Source organism: Mytilus galloprovincialis, chromosome 11, assembly GCF_965363235.1.
Source record: "Mytilus galloprovincialis chromosome 11, xbMytGall1.hap1.1, whole genome shotgun sequence".
NCBI lineage: Eukaryota > Metazoa > Mollusca > Bivalvia > Mytilida > Mytilidae > Mytilus > Mytilus galloprovincialis.
This window is the reverse complement of record NC_134848.1, coordinates 126,947-149,896: the sequence shown is the minus strand read 5'-3', so window position 1 is coordinate 149,896 and position 22,950 is coordinate 126,947. Positions and strand designations below refer to the sequence as shown.

The following is a 22,950-nucleotide window of genomic DNA, read 5'->3' as shown; positions in this document are numbered from 1 at the left end:
TCCTCCGAGTCTTTACAATCACACTCCCAGACATACCTGTACATGTTCGTTGTTCCTCTTCCTCCGAGTCTTTACAATCACACTCCTTAAAATCCAGACATACCTGTACATGTTCGTTGTTCCTCTTCCTCCGAGTCTTTACAATCACACTCCCAGACATACCTGTACATGTTCGTTGTTGTTCTTCCTCCGAGTCTTTACAATCACACTCCTTAAAACCCAGACATACCTGTACATGTTCGTTGTTCCTCTTCCTCCGAGTCTTTACAATCACACTCCCAGACATACCTGTACATGTTCGTTGTTGTTCTTCCTCCGAGTCTTTACAATCACACTCCTTAAAACCCAGACATACCTGTACATGTTAGTTGTTGTTCTTCCTCCGAGTCTTTACAATCACACTCCCAGACATACCTGTACATGTTCGTTGTTCCTCTTCCTCCGAGTCTTTACAATCACACTCCCAGACATACCTGTACATGTTCGTTGTTCCTCTTCCTCCGAGTCTTTACAATCACACTCCCAGACATACCTGTACATGTTCGTTGTTGTTCTTCCTCCGAGTCTTTACAATCACACTCCCAGACATACCTGTACATGTTCGTTGTTGTTCTTCCTCCGAGTCTTTACAATCACACTCCCAGACATACCTGTACATGTTCGTTGTTCCTCTTCCTCCGAGTCTTTACAATCACACTCCTTAAAATCCAGACATACCTGTACATGTTCGTTGTTGTTCTTCCTCCGAGTCTTTACAATCACACTCCCAGACATACCTGTACATGTTCGTTGTTCCTCTTCCTCCGAGTCTTTACAATCACACTCCCAGACATACCTGTACATGTTCGTTGTTGTTCTTCCTCCGAGTCTTTACAATCCCACTCCTTATCTGTTTTACATTCATTGGAGAGAAGTTCTACCACTTTTTCGGCATTCCTACCGTTAAAGGTCACACCTTCAAACATAGTTAAGAAAGGGGATCTATAATTCTGTTTGACAGCTTCAGATTTACTAATGTTTTACCTTATCAAACTGGACCAAACCTCAACTTATCCTCAAAGTCATTTCCCATTTTTTTAATCTCTCTTCTTTCTATTTTATACATAAAATGAAAAGAAGGTATATGAAAAATATTTGCAAGTTACACACTTACTAAACTATGGTCTTTATTTATCCGGACCAAATGATTGTAGCTAAATGTATGCGAGTTTAAAAATTATTTGTGTAAATACACGAGATTTCAATTAAAAAGTATATCCTCAAGTTTTCGTTATAAAAAGGTACTAGAAATATATATTATATATATTTGTTTATTTTACACATTAAGGTGTAGTACATTTGCGGCTCCAGGGTTATTCGATTGTTTTAATGAATATATCCGCGTGTACAGTACGTGATGGATGTTTGTTACCAGTAAATTAAATCACATATTTACTGAAGCAAAAGACAGTAATTGTTTTATTCTATATACCGAGACAGTACTTACAGAAATGTATTTGATGACAATTATTTGCCAAAAACAATCTATATCAAACGATTTGAACATAATTATATACGTAAAAGCACGCGCAGAATGCGCAGTGAATATACTTTTAGCCGCAGGTCAATATGATTACTTCATATAGAAAAACCTGTTAATGCGCTATCAATATGGAATAAAATAAATTATTTTACCAGACGGACATTCCTTTTCAAAGTTGAAATCTGCCAAAGAATTGTTTACAGCCAATACTAACAACAACACAGACCATTATGATATCTGAGAGAAATGATTCGTAACACAAATATTATTCATGATTTTAGAAACTGTAAATAATTTGTAGATTGACCTGTAAATCTATAAACCACCATGTGTTACCTCTAAATATCAAGTTACCATGACAAAGTGATATATCCAGGAACTCTTTTGGTAAAATTCCAACTATATATAGTATATTAGGTATAATTGCCTATGAGACAATCTCCACCAGAGACTAGTTGACATAGTAATTAACACCTATAGGCCATCGCACGACCATCAACAATATGCCACATACTTTGCATAACTAATTTCCGGATGATTGATTCGTGTTTGCTTAATTTTCCACTGGACTAAAACAAACAAATAGATAGTACAAGGATCTGAGGATTTTCATAAGAACTTGGAAGCATTAAAGAAAATTTAGAATATATTGGAAAGCATTATCATATCAAATTTAAAGTATATTTGAAAGCATAGTATATTTGAAGCCATAATAGCTAATTTAAAATATTAAGATATGGGGTTGATTGAAAACAATTAAGATAGAAAAAACCTATATAAAAAAAAGATATTTTACAAAAATTGTGACGGCACATCAGAAATATCATCCTTCAATTAGTTTGCAAGGGCTGGAGGATGTAGGAACGAAACTATAGTTTGATAGGAAATTGATAGATCACTGCGCCGATTGATTATTTGTAAAGTGTCAATAAGGAAGATGATTGAATTCAAAACAATCACTGAATTTCTTGGACGAATCCAGGATTTGAATCTATGGTGGTGTATTCCTAAGAATTAAAACGAGAGGACCGAATTAGATGTGTTTTTTCAAACCTTTTTTATTGTTTTTTTTTTAAATTTTAGGCACCCCTCTTACGTTAATCCACTAATTTTGTCGCTCGTGTCTTCAAATACCAATCAGATGCATTTTTAAAATTTACCTTTTTTGAACTAATTTTACCGATTTGAGGCACCCCTGGTACTTATTGCGTCGCTCATGCCATTAAAGACGAACAGCAGAAAATAAAGTGTTACTCCATCGTGGACCCTGCCATATGCATGTTGACATCTAGATATGGTCTTATGGTGCATTGCTATCCAAACAGTTTGAAAATATCACTACTACAGACTAAATTAACTACTACTTTTTCATTGTACTACAGATTATAACATGGCATTTTTCATATCGCATGTATTATCAGCCCTAGGTTCAATATCAGCCCAAGAGACGCTAGGCTCGAGGGCTGATATTGACCGAGGGCTGATAATACATGCGATATGAAAAATGACATGTTATAATCTTTTTATCATATGCTTCAACCGTAGAGACAAATAACAGATTCATATATTGATCCTTTTACGTGGTTCCCGAAGTTAAAAGAGTAAAAAAGTTCACGGCCGTCGGGCCAAAAATTTAATACATTCAATATGAAAATCTTTCTATCATATGCCTCAACAGAGAGAGAAGAAAAACATTTTAATATGGACGAGTCGACAAAAAAATAATTCAACAATATACATAATGATCATTGTTTGGAAAAATAAACTTTTTAAAGAAACTTTCTAAATTATGTTTCAGAAAAACTTAAAAAATGCATTTATAAAATAATTGTTTTTTTGTTTTTTTTAATTTCATTTTTTTATTATTTTAAGCAATATACTTTCCAGTATTCAAATAATTGTTTTGTACACTACTTTGTAATGTTTTTTACTAAAAACGTAGCATTGAGGTGTATTTTCCGGAATTAGCCGAGTATTACCGGAATGCCATGTGATAACGTTACGAAAAGGCATGTGATAACAATCGAAGCATGTGATAAACTTTTCATATCAGCCCGCTAAGCACCAATTCGAAAAATATGGAATTTACGTCAATTTAATGCTATTATCATACGGTAAAGTTTATATGTTATTTAGTCTAAGTATATGATAATTCATTTTATCACATATTTGTTACGAATACGTCTGGTTTTGCATATGCAATAACCTCAAAATTGCCCGGGGCAAAAAAGAGCATATTGATATTGTGCCCTGATTCTAAATGACGTGACGTCACTGCGTCCTTAACGACACGTTTGTGATAAAATGTTTAAGATTTTACCTTTTATCTTTCATTAAATTGTTATAATTGACCTTTTTTTCTCTTTTCTGCAGAAATTAAATATGTGATAAAAAGATTATAACATGTCTTTTCCATATTGGCCCTGGTATCATCCCTCGACCCATATCGGCCCTCGGCTAAAGCCTCGAGGCCGATATGGGAGTCTCGGGATGATACCAGGGCCAATATGGAAAAGGGCATGTTATAATCTATACGTATTAAGGAAAGTAAATGAATTTCATCGGTTAAAATGAGATAAGATAATGTATACTATTGACAGCAATTACACATGTGATATAAGACACACGAACACATACTGTTGACAATCCTAGGACATGTGATCTAAGTCACATACGCATTTACTCTTGAGAGCCTTAACACGTGATCTAAGACACATAATCACATACTATCCTAAGACATGTTATCCAAGACACATGAGCATATACTCTAGAGAGCCATTCCACATGTGATATAAGACACACGAACACATACTGTTGGCAATCCTAGGACATGTGATATAAGTCACATACGCATATATGTACATGTAACACTCAGAAACGTGTCCTTCCCCCCAAGCGTGTCCTTCCCCCCAAACGTGTCCACATCTACGTCACTGAACTGCAAAAACATGTCTAGTTGTCTAAGGGCGCCAAAGCGTGTCATTTGTATAAACGCTCAAACGTGTCCATTTTTTAATAAACCCACAATCGTGTCCAATCCCCCAAACGTGTCCATATCAAGCTTTTTATTTTACTGGAACTATCATTCGTGTTCATATTATAAAAACGTAGGTTATTTGTTATTGTATACTCATTTTACGATCTTTTACTATTTCATTGAAAGATCAAAATAAATTACTTAAATTCTTTTTCTATGCGCATTAAAGTGTTTGTAGCATTTCACTCTTTATAATGTGCCATAAGTTGTATTTTGGAAGGCAACATTTTTTTTAATTTCTGCAACTTTTATTTGAAACGGCCTCTATATTACATAACATACATTGAAGTAGTTTCTTACTGAAGTCATAAACAAATCGGTCTTTACTCGCATATAAGTCACATACTCATTTACTCTTGAGAGTCTTTACACGTGTGATCTAAGACACATGAACACACACTATTAACAATTCTAGGACATGTGATATAATACACATACGGATATATACTCTTGACATCCTTTACAAATGTGATTTAAGACACACGAACACATACAGTAACTGTTGACAATCCCAGGACATGTGATCTAAGTCACATACGCATTTACTCTTGAGAGCATTTACACATGTGATCTAAGACACATAAACACATACTATCCTGGGACATGTAATCCAAAACACATGAGCACATGCTCTTGACAGCCTTTACACATGTGATTAAAAATACACGAACACAAACTATTAACAATCCTAGGACATGTGATATAAGACACATACGCACATGCTCCTGACAGCTCACACACGTGATTTAAGACACACGAACACACACCATTGACAATCCTAGCACATGGGATCTAAGACACATACGCTTTTACTCTTGAGATCATTTACACATGTGATTTAAGACACTTGAGCATATACTATTGACAATCCTAGCACATGTGATATAAGACACATACGCATTTACTCTTGACAGCTCACACATGTGATTTAAGACACATGAACTCGTACTGTTGACAATCCTAGGACATGTGATATAAGACACATACCCATATGATCTTGACAGCCTTTATACATGTGATAAGACATATGAGCATATACTCTTTACAGCCTTTACACAGGTGATATCAGACACATACGCATATGCTCTTTACAGCCTTTACACATGTAATATAAAAAACATACGCATATGCTCTTCACAGCCTTCACACATGTTATATAAGACACATATACTCATATGCTCTCGACAGCCTTTAGGCTTTACACATGTGATATAAGACACACGAGCATTACTCTTTACAGTCTTTACACATGTGGTATAAGACACACGAACACATACTATTCACAATTTAAGGACATGTGATCTAAGAAACATACGCATTTACTCTAGAGAGCCATTCCACATGTGATTTAAGACACATGAACACATACTGTTGACAATCCTAGGACATGTGATCTAAAACACATACGCATTTACTCTTAAAGGGAAATCACACTATTTAAACTACTAATAATAATTCATTAAAATTTTGCATTTAGACAGATCATACTTATTTCAATATTTTAGGCGAAAAAAAAATTGGGGTCACCGGTGTTGTTTTCGAGATATGACGTCATCAAAAAGTAAAGAATTGCGTTATACCGTAATGTAGAAATAGCGCTCAAAAATGCTAAAAGAAGGCAAAATTATTGAAAAACGATGTTTAACGGGTTTAACTAAAACAGTCAATTGTAACTTTTATCTTATACACATGTGATATAAGACACATACGCATATGCTCTTGACCTTCTTTACACATGTTATATAAGACACATACGCATATGCTCTTGACAGCCTTTTTACATGTGATATAAGACACATGAGCATATACTCTTTACGGGCTGTACACATGTGATATAAGACACATGAGCATACACTTTTTACAGGCTTTACACATGTTACGGTGCTTCAGAAACAGAGGTTTCATCAGTTAAACAAGATTTTTCGACAGCGATTTAGGCACATCAACATTGGTGACGAGTAACGTTACATAGAAAAAACTGTTGAAGTGTCAAACGTGTTTTCGTTGCACCTGACATAAGTACCATTGAAAAGCTATAAACAATGTCATTATACCTGTACATTTATGAACAAATATTCTATACTATTTATTCCGCTAGGAACGTATTAATGTAATATTCAATCTTGTGGAAATGGTAGTCCTGAATATGTTTTCAATTTGGAACTTTGATTATGAAGGAACTTCTATTTCGTGACAGAAGGAATTTTAAAAATGTTCTGCATATGGACGAAGAGATCTTTTGAGATTTATTTAAAGTCGGTTATACATATAACAATACAACATAAGCTCTGTAGAGCTTTTATCCGACATACATATAAGACAAGCACAATACATAAAACACATAAAACATGCAAAATAGATAATGTTATCAAGCACAACAATTAATTAGCACAATTAAAGCATATAAGCAAACATAAAATGCAGATATACTAACATTTATGCAATAGCAATTATAAAGCACTAAAAGTAATTCAAGCATTAAGAACACAAATAAAAAAATTATGCCAAATGATTTAAAAGCCAGAGTATACATGATAAATAAATAAACTGATCTACAGCTCATTGAGATCTGCAGGAGGAACACCGACACGAACTGCCCTCCCAATTACCAACCAAACTTTTAAACTGACCCAATGGCATTTCGTCCCTCATTTTATTTGGCAGTTCGTTCCAGAGTTTGGCTCCTGCATATTTAAATGAGTGTAGCCCATGGGTAGTTGTCCTTACCCTGGGAACATCTGCTATGTTGTTATTTCTAAAAGAGTAATTACATTTTTTATTTTCAATAAGTTCATGTAGATATAATGGACATTGTTTATTAATAATTTTATATACCTCTATTGCTATCATTCTAATTCTTCTGATTTCTAAGCTTGGTAATTTTGATTTAATTAATAGTTGTTGATAGGTACTACAATAGTCTTCATATATAAATCTTAGGGCACGCTCCTGTATTTTCTCTATTTTTCTGGTGTTACAATCACCACAGAAGTGCCATATTACAGGACAATAATTAAAATTTGACATTATAAATGAATAATATATAGTAAGTCTACCTAATTTTGTTAAATTTTTACCAATACGTTTAAGTACATGTGATTGTCTTGATGCCTTTTTACAAATATTGGAAATATGGGCATCAAACTTAAGTTGATAATCAATTGTTACACCCAATAATTTTACTTCTTTTTCACAATGTATAATATTACCATCTAAATTAAATGAAATGTTTTTATTTTCAGTTTTCTTGCCTATGGCTATTGCCTGAAATTTGTCAGGGTTGGCCTTCATATGATTTAGATTGAACCAATTTATTAGCTCTAAGCTTTCTTTTTCTAAAATATTTACCACAGTGTCTATATCAGAGTGTGAATATGATAAAGTATTGTCATCTGCATAATTATACAATGAACTGTTTGAAACAAAATGAAAAATGTCATTCAAGAAAATGTTAAAAAGTACAGGTCCTAATATAGAGCCTTGTGGCACACCTTTATATATTCATGAACGTCAACATGTCAGTATTATTATAGAATATTTAGCGTTTACCTCTAATGTTTGTTGGTCATTAGTAAGATCATTGATTTAATGGTTATCTTTAATTTTGTTTTTTGAGAGGTCGAAATATGTAAATATCATTGTTAAAATGCACTTTGTTTGTTTGTGTTGATTTTCGTTGTACCTACTAAATTTAAATATATCTATCGGAGCAGCAGATACTATTTTCTACATGAGTTTTTATTTCATTTTTAAGCAACTTTAACTATTGTAATAGCAATTCTTCATTCTCTTGTCACAAGCCATTTTTGATAATGCTTCTAACAAGATTTTGTTCAGATTTGATACACCAGACTAATTGTGTACACTGTTTGTGACAAGAAGATATATATTCATTAGCAGTGGCGGATCCAGAACTTTTCACAAGGAGAAGTAGGGCGTTCTGACGTAAATGAGGAGGGGGCTTGCTCAAGTTATGCTTCAATTATTGTATATAATCAATTAATTTTTTCACACGAAAAGGGAAGGGGTTGTCCCTTTAGCAACCCTGTGTACAACTATGATTAGGCCACAGTTAATTATAAAAGTTGTACAAAAATTATCAACCAATAATATCGCAAATTTTTTTTTTTGGGTAAACTGTGTTAAAGTTTATGTGTATGACGTCATTTAAATAGGGATACTCGATACTCATGAAATTAAAATGTGTTTAACGTCGAAATTGGAAGGCACCAGAACAGGTTCTTATCAACAGGATGTTTATATGAAAAATGAGCTGCATTCAAATGGATATTGCAAAGTGAAAAATGATTCGATTGACAAAATGAAAACTATTTTTGATATAAGAGTATCAGAGACACCTTTATTGACTGACAATTTTATTCCATTTAATTCATTTCAATGTAAACAATGCACACAGTAACTTTGTTAGTGACAAATGTGTATGATAGGGGTGCATGTGTTCATTAAAAGTATATGATCGAGTGAAACCGGCGGAAACAGTCACCACTGCATAGACCAAAACATCAGGTAGGGCAGTTTGATCTTCTTTTCTTTAAGCATACCCTGCATAGTTTTTGTTTGAGCCTACCCTGCATTGTTTTCTTTAAGCCTACCCTGCATAGTTTTCTTTAAGCATACCCTACATAGTTTTCTTTAAGCCTACCCTGCATAGTTTTCTTTTAGCATACCCTACATAGTTTACTTTAAGCGTACCCTGCATAGTTTATTTTCTTTTAGCGTACCCTGCATATTTTTCTTTTAGCATACCCTGCATAGTTTTCTTTAAATACCCTGCATAGTTTTCTTTGAGCATGCCCTGCATAGTTTACTGTAAGCATACCCTGCATAGTTTTCTTTAAGCATACCCTACATAGTTTTCTTTAAGCATACCCTGCATAGTTTTCTTTTAGCATACCCTGCATAGTTTTCTTTTAGCATACCCTAAATAGTTTTCTTTCAGCATACCCTGCATAGTTTTCTTTAAGCCTACCCTGCATAGTTTTCTTTAAGCGTACCCTGCATAGTTTTCTTTTAGCATACCCTGCATAGTTTTCTTTAAGCATACCCTACATAGTTTTTTTTAAGCATAACCTGTATAGTTTATTTTAAGCATACCCTGCATATTTTAATATGGAATTAATCCTGTTCCAATAAAACTGTCGTGGAAATTTTTTCAATTTCTATTATTAGTGTTTATATTTATCATGATCAACCTGATTTAGAATGGACTGAGATATTCGAATACATAAGAATCTTTTTTGTACCAATTATTCTCAAAATCATGACGAGAAGCTTCTTCCACATTTAAAGAGAACGTGCATCAGGGTCATAGGACTGTCAGAATATGTTGATCAGCAGATCTACCCAACCCATCATCTTATTGTACAAATTAACATCTATGGGGACCGACCTCCTAACCCCTCTTGTGTTAATTTTTGGAATTGTTTTAAATTAATTAAGATGTCGACATAGCATACTAAACCACCAGAAGATGATTTCTGCAAGCTGAAATTTTATCCGTGAAGATTTATTGATATTTCATAAGAAATATGTTCAATTACACGAAACCTTGTCTTCAATATATGAGTGTTTCATGCTAAATTAAAGATACAATTTTTCTTTTAATACTTCGATCATCAGTTTATAATCATAGAATGAATAAAAAATTTTGTTTATCTGACTATGCAGTATTAGCTTTACTCATTGTTGGAGACCGTTTGGTGATCTATAGTTATTTTCTGTGTCATTTGGACTGGTTAAAAGTCGTCTCATTGGCAATTATATCACGTCTTCTTTTTTTTTATATAATCTTTATTTCAAATTCACACTCATAGGGTTCTAGCAATATATAAACACACAATCAAATAATTAAAAACAATGCAATATAAAGCAATACAACACAACAGAAAATATTAAGCTTGTCTGGCATGGGTCTGACCCCATTGTTTTAAAGACCGCTTAATAATACTTATGTGACATGGATCTGACCCCCGCAGTTCTAAAGACCGCTTAATAAAGGTTGTCTGACATGGGTCTGACCCAACCTCAGTTCTAAAGACCGCTCAATAAAGCTTATCTGACATGGGTCTGATCTTCTCTGTTCTAAAAACCGCTTAATAAAGCTTACACTCTGACCCCCTGTTTTCTAAAGACTGTTTAGTAAAGCTTACCTGACATGGGTCTGACCCCCTGTGTTCTAAAGACCTCTCAATGAAGCATGCCTGACATGGGTCTGACCCCCTTAGTTCTAAATACCGCTTAATGAAGCATGTCTGTCATGGGTCTGATCCCCTCTATTCTAAAGACCGCTTGATAAAGCTTGTATGACATGGATCTGACCCCTCAGTTACGAAGACCGCTTAATAAAGCTTGTCTGAAATGGGTCTGACCCCCTCAGTTTTAAAGACCGCTTCATAAAGCTTGTTTTGACATAGGTCTGACTCCCTATGTTCTAAACACCGCTTTATAAAGCTTGTCTGACAGGGATCTCGTCCCCACGGTGCCAAATGCCGCCTAAATAAAGCTTGTTAGACATGGGTCTGATTTCCTATGTTCCAAAGACCGATTAATAAAGATTATCTGACATTGGTCTGACCCCCTGTTTTCTAAAGACCGCTTAATGAAGCATGTCTGTCATGGGTCTGATCCCCTCTATTCTAAAGACCGCTTGATAAAGCTTGTATGACATGGATCTGACCCCTCAGTTACGAAGACCGCTTAATAAAGCTTGTCTGAAATGGGTCTGACCCCCTCAGTTTTAAAGACCGCTTCATAAAGCTTGTTTTGACATAGGTCTGACTCCCTATGTTCTAAACACCGCTTTATAAAGCTTGTCTGACAGGGATCTCGTCCCCACAGTGCCAAATGCCGCCTAAATAAAGCTTGTTAGACATTGGTCTGACCCCCTGTTTTCTCAAGACCGCTTAATTAAGCTTATCTGACATGGGTCTGACCCCCTATGTTCTAAAGACCGCTTAATAAAGCTTCTCTGACATTTGTCTGACCCCCCTCAGATCTAAAAACTGCTTAATAAAGCTTATCAGGCATGGTTCTGACCCCTGTGTTCTAAAGACCGCTTAATAAAGCTGATCTGACATGGGTCTGACCCCCTGTGTTTTAAAGACCGCTCAATTAATCTTATCTGACATGGGTCTGACCCCCTCTGTCCTAAAGACCGCTTAATAAAGGTTGTCTGACATGGGTCTGACCCAACCTCAGTTCTAAAGACCGCTCAATAAAGCTTTTCTGACATGGGTCTGACCCCTCAGTTCTAAAGACCGCTCAATAAAGCTTATCAGGCATGGTTCTGACCCCCTGTGTTCTAAAGACCGCTCAATAAAGCTTGTCTAACATGGGCCTGATCCCCTGTGTTCTAAAGACCGCTTAATGAAGCATGTCTGACATGGGTCTGATCCCCTCACTAGTAACCCGAATTTAACTTGATCGTATGGCACGCGGGAACCACATAAATGAGATAATCACAATTTATCGGGGATAATGATAGATTATCGGTCGACCATTATAGATGTACGGCGTAAAGTATACTTTACGGTTGTAAATGCATTTACGAAATTATCGTCGACAATCTATCATTATCGATCATAAATGCATTAACAGTCGACAATCTATAATAAAGGAACGCGGGAACCACATTATTGGATAATTACAGTTTAACGGGCGATTCGTAAATGCATTTACGCCCTGTTTTCGATAGCAATTCATATGTACCCAATCACAATAGGTTATCGACAATGCTAATTAATTTTGTCCAATCATATCCATCGATTCAAATGACAACGCGTTTAAGTCAAATTGATCGTCTAGCTAGATCTCAAAAACCGGCAATTAATAGTATTTTAGAATACTGTATAAGTAACAACTTTCTGTATTCTAAGATCTGCTATGACATCACAACATTGAATTCACCAAGGTACACTTAAGCTTTTATCTATAGATGTCTTATTAAAAATAATAATCACGGAATCTTAAAGTATTTTCTATGTTAAACATATATAATGTCTGAGATATTTTCTTATGCAAATAAGTTTAAAATGTTCATTTTTTTTAAGATAATAGAGTAATCAGATATGTAATTTGACCCATATCTTGCGGTTCATCGATTTTCGGTAAAATCAAAGAAAAACCGGCAAGATTAACATTGTTAAATACTTCAATTATTTGTTATTCTGTTTATTTTATTATTTTGAGTTTATGCATTAAATATCAATTTCTAACATAACATGATTTTTTTTTACATTTAATAGTACTCCTTCTTGTCAAGAGTGTCATATTATAAGTTTTTAGTGCACTTAGGAGTCCTAATCAGTGTTAAGACACACTAACTTCATAAAATATTATTATATGAAATGATATATAGATTTCTGAACAAAAGAACAACCCAAATAATTACACACAAAAAAAGAACCATAGAGCATAAATCTTTAAAGATTTCTTGTTTATGAATGTTGAAAATTTGTTTCTTACTGTTAAACAGTCTCGAATTAATTTATTGATTATAAAATTCTTAAAAAAACACTTTTTCCCTGTTATGTCAACGTTTATTGGGGCCAGTTGTTATAGAAATTTAACTTCTGACACCTCTTAGCAATATTACAGGTAAACATGTGATCATCTAGCCACCTGTAATATGCATTTACCTGTAAAAATCAAACCTTTTAGAGAAAAAATACAAATATACATGTATATGATAATAAAAGGTATTTTACTTTGTAAACGATAGAGAAAACAAAACTTTATTTATGTGTGGAACTTTTAAATTTTACAAGAAGCTTCAATATTCGAGGATTGAAAATTGGAAACTATGTTCCTCTTGTGTCCATTCTGTTGCACGAATAGTCCGATGCACTTTACCATCATAGTTAATACAAGGATGTGAAGTCCGAAATTTATTTTTTAAAACACCTGTTGAACATGTTTTAGAAAGGGTAACTTTTGCTTTAAGGAATTAACTTCAAGGAATTAACTTCCAAAGAAAAAAGTTGACCGCCAAGCAAAACGACTTCGATGTATCTATCGTAAGTAACGTGTGGTCCTTTGCAACTGTTTACGAAACTTTATGTATTCCTGTATATTTACCGTTTCTCTTTTTTTCTGTTTACTATATTGTACTCGTAAATCAAATGTAGACACGGAAAACTACACAGAAATTATTTATTGTGTACATAATTTAAATCGATGTGACTTATATTTCCGGGAAGCAACATATTTTCATTCTCTTGCTGTATATTGATATTTGGAAAATCTTGTAATGAAAAAAACAAGATATTGTTGAATAATAAAATTGACGAAAATAATGTTGACGTTAATATGATAATTAGAAAGGCATGCTCAAAATTCTAAATGAAGTAGCAGCCCACTGAACTTTTACAACTGTATTAAATTGTAATACCGGTCACTGGCCAAATCGGGCGTTAATTGTGGTAGAGAAACAAATATCAAACAAAAGTTCTTACGATTCTGTAAAAAGATTATTGTGCTGCCATGCATCCTGATGTACTTGTAATAAATGAACATGTATTCTGTATATATGAGATAAATTTTAGTCTGCGATAAAGATGGGTAAGTTGATTTAAGTTTAACGAACTTGACAGGCTATTTGTCGGCATACTCTTACGTTTTTTAATGTTTTAAAAGAAAACATACATTTACGTTTTGGGCATTTAATATAAGTCTACTTACCAAATTGAAATGAACATAAACATTGTTAAAAAAAAAAAAAAAAAATGGAAAAGAAACATCCTGCATTGTTGCTTTCATATAATTTTATTTCCTATATATTTGAGCGGAAATTTCTAAGTTAAAACCAGAGACATATATATACAGAGATTGGCAACTCCGTGAAATCCCGTTAAAGATCGCGGCCCGGAATGAGATTCCCGTCGATAAAATTTAGAACATGCAATCAAGTCGGGGATGAATAACCTCGATAGATAATCAAGAAAAGCAATGGGAAAATTATATCAGATCATATTTTAATTTCTTTTCTAAAAAAATACTTGAATGTTATATTTATCTTTAAGCATTTATTGAGAAAAATATTTTTATCTGTATTTCATAATTAAAATTTCAAATCTGGTAATGCTCAATTGTTATTACAAGAAAATTTTTAGTACGGCATATCTTTGCAATAGTTTGTTCAATTTCACTGTGAAATTATGTGTGTCCGATATGTCTCTGTTAAAACTGATTGTAGTATAGATAAAATATTTCATCTAGGTGCTCTCGTTGAAGTTCTCTCGTTACATATTAAAATGAATTTCATTGGTCGGGACGTTTGCAAACTTTCAATCCAGGTGTTCCCATCGAGGTCCGCGTTCATGTTTCAAAATCAATACTCAATATGAAGTCCAGTTCGGCAAAAAGAAATCAAATTAAGACTCTACGATGTCCGATTAAACTAACAGAATTTAGAAAAATAACACTTATACGATTCTTCCAATCACTACAAAAATATCTATCTTTTTCTCCAATGAAAATCATTACTATTTATATTAGAACAAGTCAAAAGTTGCCGGAGCTTGATTTATGATGCATACGAAACTTTAATAAATAATTATCCGGTTTGTATTTTTCAAAATAACTATTATATCCGATAAAAATCGAAAAATAAATTATCGGTAAAAAATACCGATTTTTCTATGAGACAAAAATTATCCTTATTGGAGTCAAATTTGTAATAAAGGACAAACCATATCCTCATGTTTTTTTATGCAGCACTAGTAATCATAGTTCGTCTGTTCTCGCTTCAAACCAAGCCATCATAAATACACCAGAGATTACTAAAATGAAAGTCTTTTTGCTCATTGAGATTTTTTGTAGATATTAAGCTTCAATTCGACCATTGAATTTTTCAGAATTACGAAAAATATGTTATAATCCTTGACCTTCCCGAAGCTTATACTTCGTTCAGTCGATTGTATGAAAGTTTTTTTTTTAAAGAAACCGGTCTTTTACTGCAAAAAAAAAAAGATAAACGCGATTTTTGTAACGAATGTTATTCTTAAAAAAAAGAAAGTTTTCGTGTTTTAGGTCGTCCTGATGCAAACGTAAAAGTTGAAATAAAAATTACACTACGAGATTACACTAAAGACATTTCGCTAGCACACATGGGACTAGATTTATAAATCGTTCATTTGCAAGTCAAAAACTAATAATTATGCAAAACAAATGATAAAACTTCTCAATTTAAAATTGAGAAAAATCCGACAGGAAACCAAAGTATTAAGGTACGGCATTTATTTAAAAACAATCTCCATCCAACTTCAAAATGTGAGGTAAATCGATTAGCTCACGCTAGCCAAGCAACCAACAGACAAAATAAATCTTGCCTCCCCGATGAAGACTATCTATAGACACGGAATAAAAAATAAGGAAATAATAGCATGTTGGATTGGTTACAAACACATTTATGCAAACATGAAGCAGCTGTTTCTTTACTGAACTGGTCAGTGGTAATACAAAAAGATGAAGAAAAAGAAAAAGACATTTTAACATGTTAAAATTTATTTAAAAGCAAATCAGAAATAGTGTTTAACTGAAATTAAAAAAAAGTATCATAATAGTCTATAATATGTAAAAATTTATATCAGAAAGCTAACAGCAAAATGAAAGGAAAATATGTGTTGCTTAAGAACATTGACCTGGGCCGTAACAGCCTCATATTTGAAATTTTAAAACGAAGTTGAAACAAAGGCTTGTCTTCATATAAAATTGTTTTCACGGCGAATGTCTTGCAAGAAGCAAACTCCCATTACTCCGGTGTCGCCCCTGCATAATTTTGCGTGATCCATGCATGTTTCTGAATTACTTGTCTTTTGTGCATTTACTTTCCTACTAAATGGCTATAGTATAAGTGTTAATTTTCATTTGTAAATGTCTGGTTTCGCAATGATGCATGTCCACCAATATCCAGACATTGTGCGAAAAAATATAGTTTAGAAGATATGATTCTATGCTGAATACAGAAAACATATATAGTCGTTTCTTCATGGAGAAATGAACTCTAACATTACAGAATACCAAACTGGCTCTCCTTTTTGAGTATTTCCATCTGGTGTCTTACATTTAAGGGTTTAACTTGTATTAAGTCGTGTCAACTTACTGTCAAGACAGACGCCTTTATAGAAAATAAAGGAATATGGAGTAAAAGTACACGGGACCTTATCGAACACAAAGTCAGAGCTTAACAAAAATACAAATTATCAATGGTCAGCGTTCTATTCCTGCTCATCTTTATAGTCGCTAGAGGGTCTTCAACAATGAAAGAATCACTTGTTTATCAGAAGAACAAAACGACAATTATAGCAAGAAAGGATCTGAGAGTACTTAAGTTTCTGACAGCTAGTTCACACTGTTACGTTTGAAGTCTTCCTGTCCGTCATCCCGCAATCGTTATTTTTGAAGACCATAAGTGAATGAACCAAGTAAAATTAATACACATCGTTTCATATATAAAAATCAATCTACAGATGATAAAGCATTTCTTTGTTGGTTAGACTCCCTTTTTTGGGAGTTGAACACTGTGCAGGACAAATTTCTTCCCATGGGAAGATATATTTTTTCCATGGGAATATTAGTTTTTTCTTTTATTTTTTTTCAGAATTTGTAAAAGTGCTATGAAATATCGAAATGGACTGACAATCACTAGTAACCAATGACTGGAACAATTTAACAGGCATTTCAATAAATTAAAAGTATTTCTATCATACTTTAACACTCAATAGTCTTTTTTTTATTGATCGTTGAATGATTGATAGAAATTCTATCGTTCAGCGACTGATTTTCCAATTTGAATCTTTCACCTTTGTTTTCGGTCAATATCATCGTGCATTTCATGCAATAGTGTTCGCTGAACTGTCAAGTATCAGAAACATGTCGTCTTTTGAATTTCAGAATTTAATTTAAGAATTAAAATTATAATTCTGTTTTAATCTATATACATGGGGAATGACGAATCGTGTTTTGGATTGTTTTCTAATTATAACCTTATAATTTCGTGAATTTACATCATAATCATTATGAATGTACTTATTCTTTTTCGTCTACGTAACTCGATATGCGTGTTTTTCGCCACTAGAAAGATGTGCACTTACATGTTTTGTTCAAATTTCCTAATCATGCTTATGCAATGTTGTAACTCGTCTACACAAAAATCTTTTATTTCAATTCATTTTTGGCAAACACCTTTGGAAGTCGTTTCTAGATCTTTTATAACTTCTCGGGTAATTATCAAAGAAAATCCAGAGTTTTGCAAATTGATAATTCTTTTTGAAAATACGACAACATTATGTTTTATGCGATTCTGCAATAAAAGCAAAGAATTCTTCTTGAAACTGGTCTTTGGATTTTTGTTTAATACATTTTGACACCCATTTATCACAAACTGTGCACAAGGACGGATAACTAATATACGTCCTTGCTGTGCATTATAATTCAAAATAGTTGTAATTTGCAATTGTTTTAAATTTGTATTTTTTCCTCACTAGATAGGTGAAAGTATGTATAAAATTTAATGTAAATTGCGAAAATGCATTACGAGCATTAATCTATACTTTTAAGTTAGAATTTAGAGTCGCAACTTTTTTTCAAAATCTCTGTAATATTACCCATGTATTATTTATGTTTATGTCAAATGCGTTTGATTGGATAATAGTTAAAGGTAGGCGTGGTATTTGGTAACTTTCCTCCAATTAACTGGCCTATTCGACAAACCTGTGTGCGCTGATGCGTGTAAACTGGGTATTGTAACGGTACGTGTCTTACATCAGAATCTATCGTGCGTGACCAATGTTTATTGTATAATTTCTTGTCATGTGGTCAAAATATCTGAAAAAGTTCCAAAGGTTACAACTTTTTGAAAGATTTTTTTCGGCAGAAACCAACAGCACTATTTGACGAAGACGAAGACGAAATAAAGGATTAAATTTTAACGTCCGGTGACATATATTACAATGATGTCGAATCAGAACTTGAAATTGACAATAGGTTTTCAAGAACCGTCGCTTTTCCAAAGAATTCACGCTTAGTTGCTATTTCACAACTTCGGGTTCGCATTATAGTTATACATTTACAAATAACTAACAATAAACAAATTCTGATGATTTCTGCAACTGTTCTAGGACTTTTTAGTTGTAATATAAATCTGTGATTTTTCTATATTCGTACTTTCGACGAAGCAAAGCAAGTTCGATCTAGATCTGGACATTTATGCATTAAACATTTACAATATTCAATAGTTGTTCAATTTTTTTGTAGAACATGTAGAAAAATCCGTCTTTTCAGATGAAATCTTAATTTACGTACCATTGTAAAATTGAGAATGGAAATGGGGAATGTGTCAAAGAGACAACAACCCGACCAAAGAAAAAACCAACACTGAGCAGAAAGTCACCAACAGGTCTTCAATGTAGCGAGAAATTCCCGCACCCGGAGTCGTCCTTCAGCTGGCCTTTAAACAAATATATACTATATATATATATACAGGTGGTCGTGTGGTCTAGCGGGACGGCTGCAGTGCAGGCGATTTGGTGTCACGATATCACAGTAGCATGGGTTCGAATCCCGGCGAGGGAAGAACCAAAAATTTGCGAAAGCAAATTTACAGATCTAACATTGTTGTGTTGATGTTTAGACGAGTTGTATATATATATATATATATATAGTCCAGTGATAATTAACGCCATACTTATTTCCAAATTGTACACAAGAAACTAAAATTAAAATAATACAAGACTAACAAAGGCCAGAGGCTTCTGACTTGTGACTGGCGCAAAAATGCGGGGGGGTTAAACATGTTTATGAGATCTCACCCCCCCCCCCATATACCTCTAGCCAATGTAGAAAAGTAAACATAACAATATGCACATTAAGATTCAGTTCAAGAGAAGTCTGAGGTGGCAGGTACCAGTTTTGGTGTACCAGAACATGTGTCCCACGCAGAAATTTTGTTATAGTTAAGTATTGAGGTATATAATTGCATCATGTGGACTGAAAAAATAAATGAATATAAATTCTAGGCTATTGTACTACACAAGTAAGTAGTTGCATACACAGGTTGGGGATTTCCTTCACATATAGATCCAATCAGATGTCAAAATTGTGGTCTCCTCACTTGACGGCATCCAATCACAGTGGGGGAAAAATTCAGTTTTATGTAAACAAAAATATCTTGAGATTTTGATGGTAAGGATAGGTTCGGACAAGGCTCTAATTCACTGAATATCCTTTCTCTCTTGAATTTTGGCTAAAATTCTTGTCGGCTTTTAGCAGGATTTTGCAGGTGAGGATTAGATTGGTATCAGAGCATCACATTTTTTGCCTTATTTGCAATGCATTTATAAATTTTTAAATTTCCATGCTGGACAGACACCCAAATTTATAGGTTTTCTATATATTAACATAAGCACGCACACATCTTAGTTCCTTGAAACCATACATTTTATTTGTATATAAGCTTGAATGAATTTTCAAGAAAATAAAATCATAAATCCATGAAATTCTAAAGATTTATTGTAAAATAACTGGTTTCTGCCACCTTAAGCCTAAACATGATTTTAACATATCACAAAATGTGCCTTTTTAAGAGTTCTACAGGTGTGTGGTAATATATTTCTTTTATTCACAGTCAATGTATAGGTCTGTTAGCAAGCAAATAGTTTTTACATGGATTTTAAGAATTATCAAATATCAAGACAGATAACTCTGTATCCCAATACAAACAATGACATTCAATTGATTAGTTTTAAAATGATTATGTTCACCAAACAATGATTTTATATCATAAATTATATAGAAATAGCAATTACAAAGAGAGAAAAAAGTAAAATAAGCCTCAGCATAGTACAAGAAAAAGCTGATTATACTGTATATTATCTGTTATAATGATTTATTTCATATGATATGGACATTTTCTTATTTATTTACTTTTTAACTATGAATATATGAATTCTTCTTTTTTTATAGGTCTACTACATAGTTGATACTGTAGGACAGGCTATAGAAATAAGAAAACTGGTCTCTCTCATCAGCAATAGTGTGGCAATTCTAAAATTTCAACATGCGGCCTACACAGCTAGCTCATTTGGAGAAGAGACATGAGACTGATTGCGAATAAATGTACACTTAGTTTAGTGCATCATGGATTTACAAAGTGAAACATATGTACCAAAAATATTAGTTTATTCATAACTAAGCCTTTTTCAGCACTGCAGTCAACAGAACAATGATAGTGACAAGAATTGAGACTATTTAATACCTCAAACAATGGGAAAATACTTCTTGAGATCAGTTGTAAGTGGTTTTATATCATGCATGAAACAATAAACTTAAGTAGTTTTAAAAACTGTTGGATAATTCATACACTGTACCAGACAACTCACACAATAAAATTTATTAAATATGAACACAATCATTTTTTTCTATTTTTTTTGCATTCAAAGCAGTGAGACGCCAAAAGACGCAAATAATGCTTTAATAAATTTGGTCTTACAAAGCCTATTAATGTTTTCTTTTGTGCTGTAACCATATAAAATGCATGTATTTTTAATGGTAAAGGACTATAGAACTCAATCAGACTAAAAAAATGGAATTCTATTGTTTTCAATGAGTGGTTAAAGGTGGCAGGTACCAGTTTTGGTGTACCAGAACATGTGTCCCACGCAGAAATTTTGTTATAGTTAAGTATTGAGGTATATAATTGCATCATGTGGACTGAAAAAATAAATGAATATAAATTCTAGGCTATTGTACTACACAAGTAAGTAGTTGCATACACAGGTTGGGGATTTCCTTCACATATAGATCCAATCAGATGTCAAAATTGTGGTCTCCTCACTTGACGGCATCCAATCACAGTGGGGGAAAAATTCAGTTTTATGTAAACAAAAATATCTTGAGATTTTGATGGTAAGGATAGGTTCGGACAAGGCTCTAATTCACTGAATATCCTTTCTCTCTTGAATTTTGGCTAAAATTCTTGTCGGCTTTTAGCAGGATTTTGCAGGTGAGGATTAGATTGGTATCAGAGCATCACATTTTTTGCCTTATTTGCAATGCATTTATAAATTTTTAAATTTCCATGCTGGACAGACACCCAAATTTATAGGTTTTCTATATATTAACATAAGCACGCACACATCTTAGTTCCTTGAAACCATACATTTTATTTGTATATAAGCTTGAATGAATTTTCAAGAAAATAAAATCATAAATCCATGAAATTCTAAAGATTTATTGTAAAATAACTGGTTTCTGCCACCTTAAGCCTAAACATGATTTTAACATATCACAAAATGTGCCTTTTTAAGAGTTCTACAGGTGTGTGGTAATATATTTCTTTTATTCACAGTCAATGTATAGGTCTGTTAGCAAGCAAATAGTTTTTACATGGATTTTAAGAATTATCAAATATCAAGACAGATAACTCTGTATCCCAATACAAACAATGACATTCAATTGATTAGTTTTAAAATGATTATGTTCACCAAACAATGATTTTATATCATAAATTATATAGAAATAGCAATTACAAAGAGAGAAAAAAGTAAAATAAGCCTCAGCATAGTACAAGAAAAAGCTGATTATACTGTATATTATCTGTTATAATGATTTATTTCATATGATATGGACATTTTCTTATTTATTTACTTTTTAACTATGAATATATGAATTCTTCTTTTTTTATAGGTCTACTACATAGTTGATACTGTAGGACAGGCTATAGAAATAAGAAAACTGGTCTCTCTCATCAGCAATAGTGTGGCAATTCTAAAATTTCAACATGCGGCCTACACAGCTAGCTCATTTGGAGAAGAGACATGAGACTGATTGCGAATAAATGTACACTTAGTTTAGTGCATCATGGATTTACAAAGTGAAACATATGTACCAAAAATATTAGTTTATTCATAACTAAGCCTTTTTCAGCACTGCAGTCAACAGAACAATGATAGTGACAAGAATTGAGACTATTTAATACCTCAAACAATGGGAAAATACTTCTTGAGATCAGTTGTAAGTGGTTTTATATCATGCATGAAACAATAAACTTAAGTAGTTTTAAAAACTGTTGGATAATTCATACACTGTACCAGACAACTCACACAATAAAATTTATTAAATATGAACACAATCATTTTTTTCTATTTTTTTTGCATTCAAAGCAGTGAGACGCCAAAAGACGCAAATAATGCTTTAATAAATTTGGTCTTACAAAGCCTATTAATGTTTTCTTTTGTGCTGTAACCATATAAAATGCATGTATTTTTAATGGTAAAGGACTATAGAACTCAATCAGACTAAAAAAATGGAATTCTATTGTTTTCAATGAGTGGTTAAAGGTGGCAGGTACCAGTTTTGGTGTACCAGAACATGT

General features: G+C 33.2%; 2 long non-coding RNA genes across 2 annotated transcripts; both read left to right on the top strand.

The window, feature by feature from the left end:
- The first annotated feature begins 19,469 nt into the window (after positions 1 to 19,469).
- Positions 19,470 to 20,988, top strand: LOC143051482 (uncharacterized). The gene is made up of 2 exons (XR_012970804.1): positions 19,470 to 19,857; positions 20,541 to 20,988. It is a non-coding gene; the product is annotated as an uncharacterized LOC143051482 (long non-coding RNA).
- A 324-nt stretch (positions 20,989 to 21,312) lies between these two features.
- Positions 21,313 to 22,710, top strand: LOC143051465 (uncharacterized). Its single transcript, XR_012970788.1, has 2 exons — positions 21,313 to 21,579; positions 22,263 to 22,710. It is a non-coding gene; the product is annotated as an uncharacterized LOC143051465 (long non-coding RNA).
- The last annotated feature ends 240 nt before the right edge of the window (positions 22,711 to 22,950 follow it).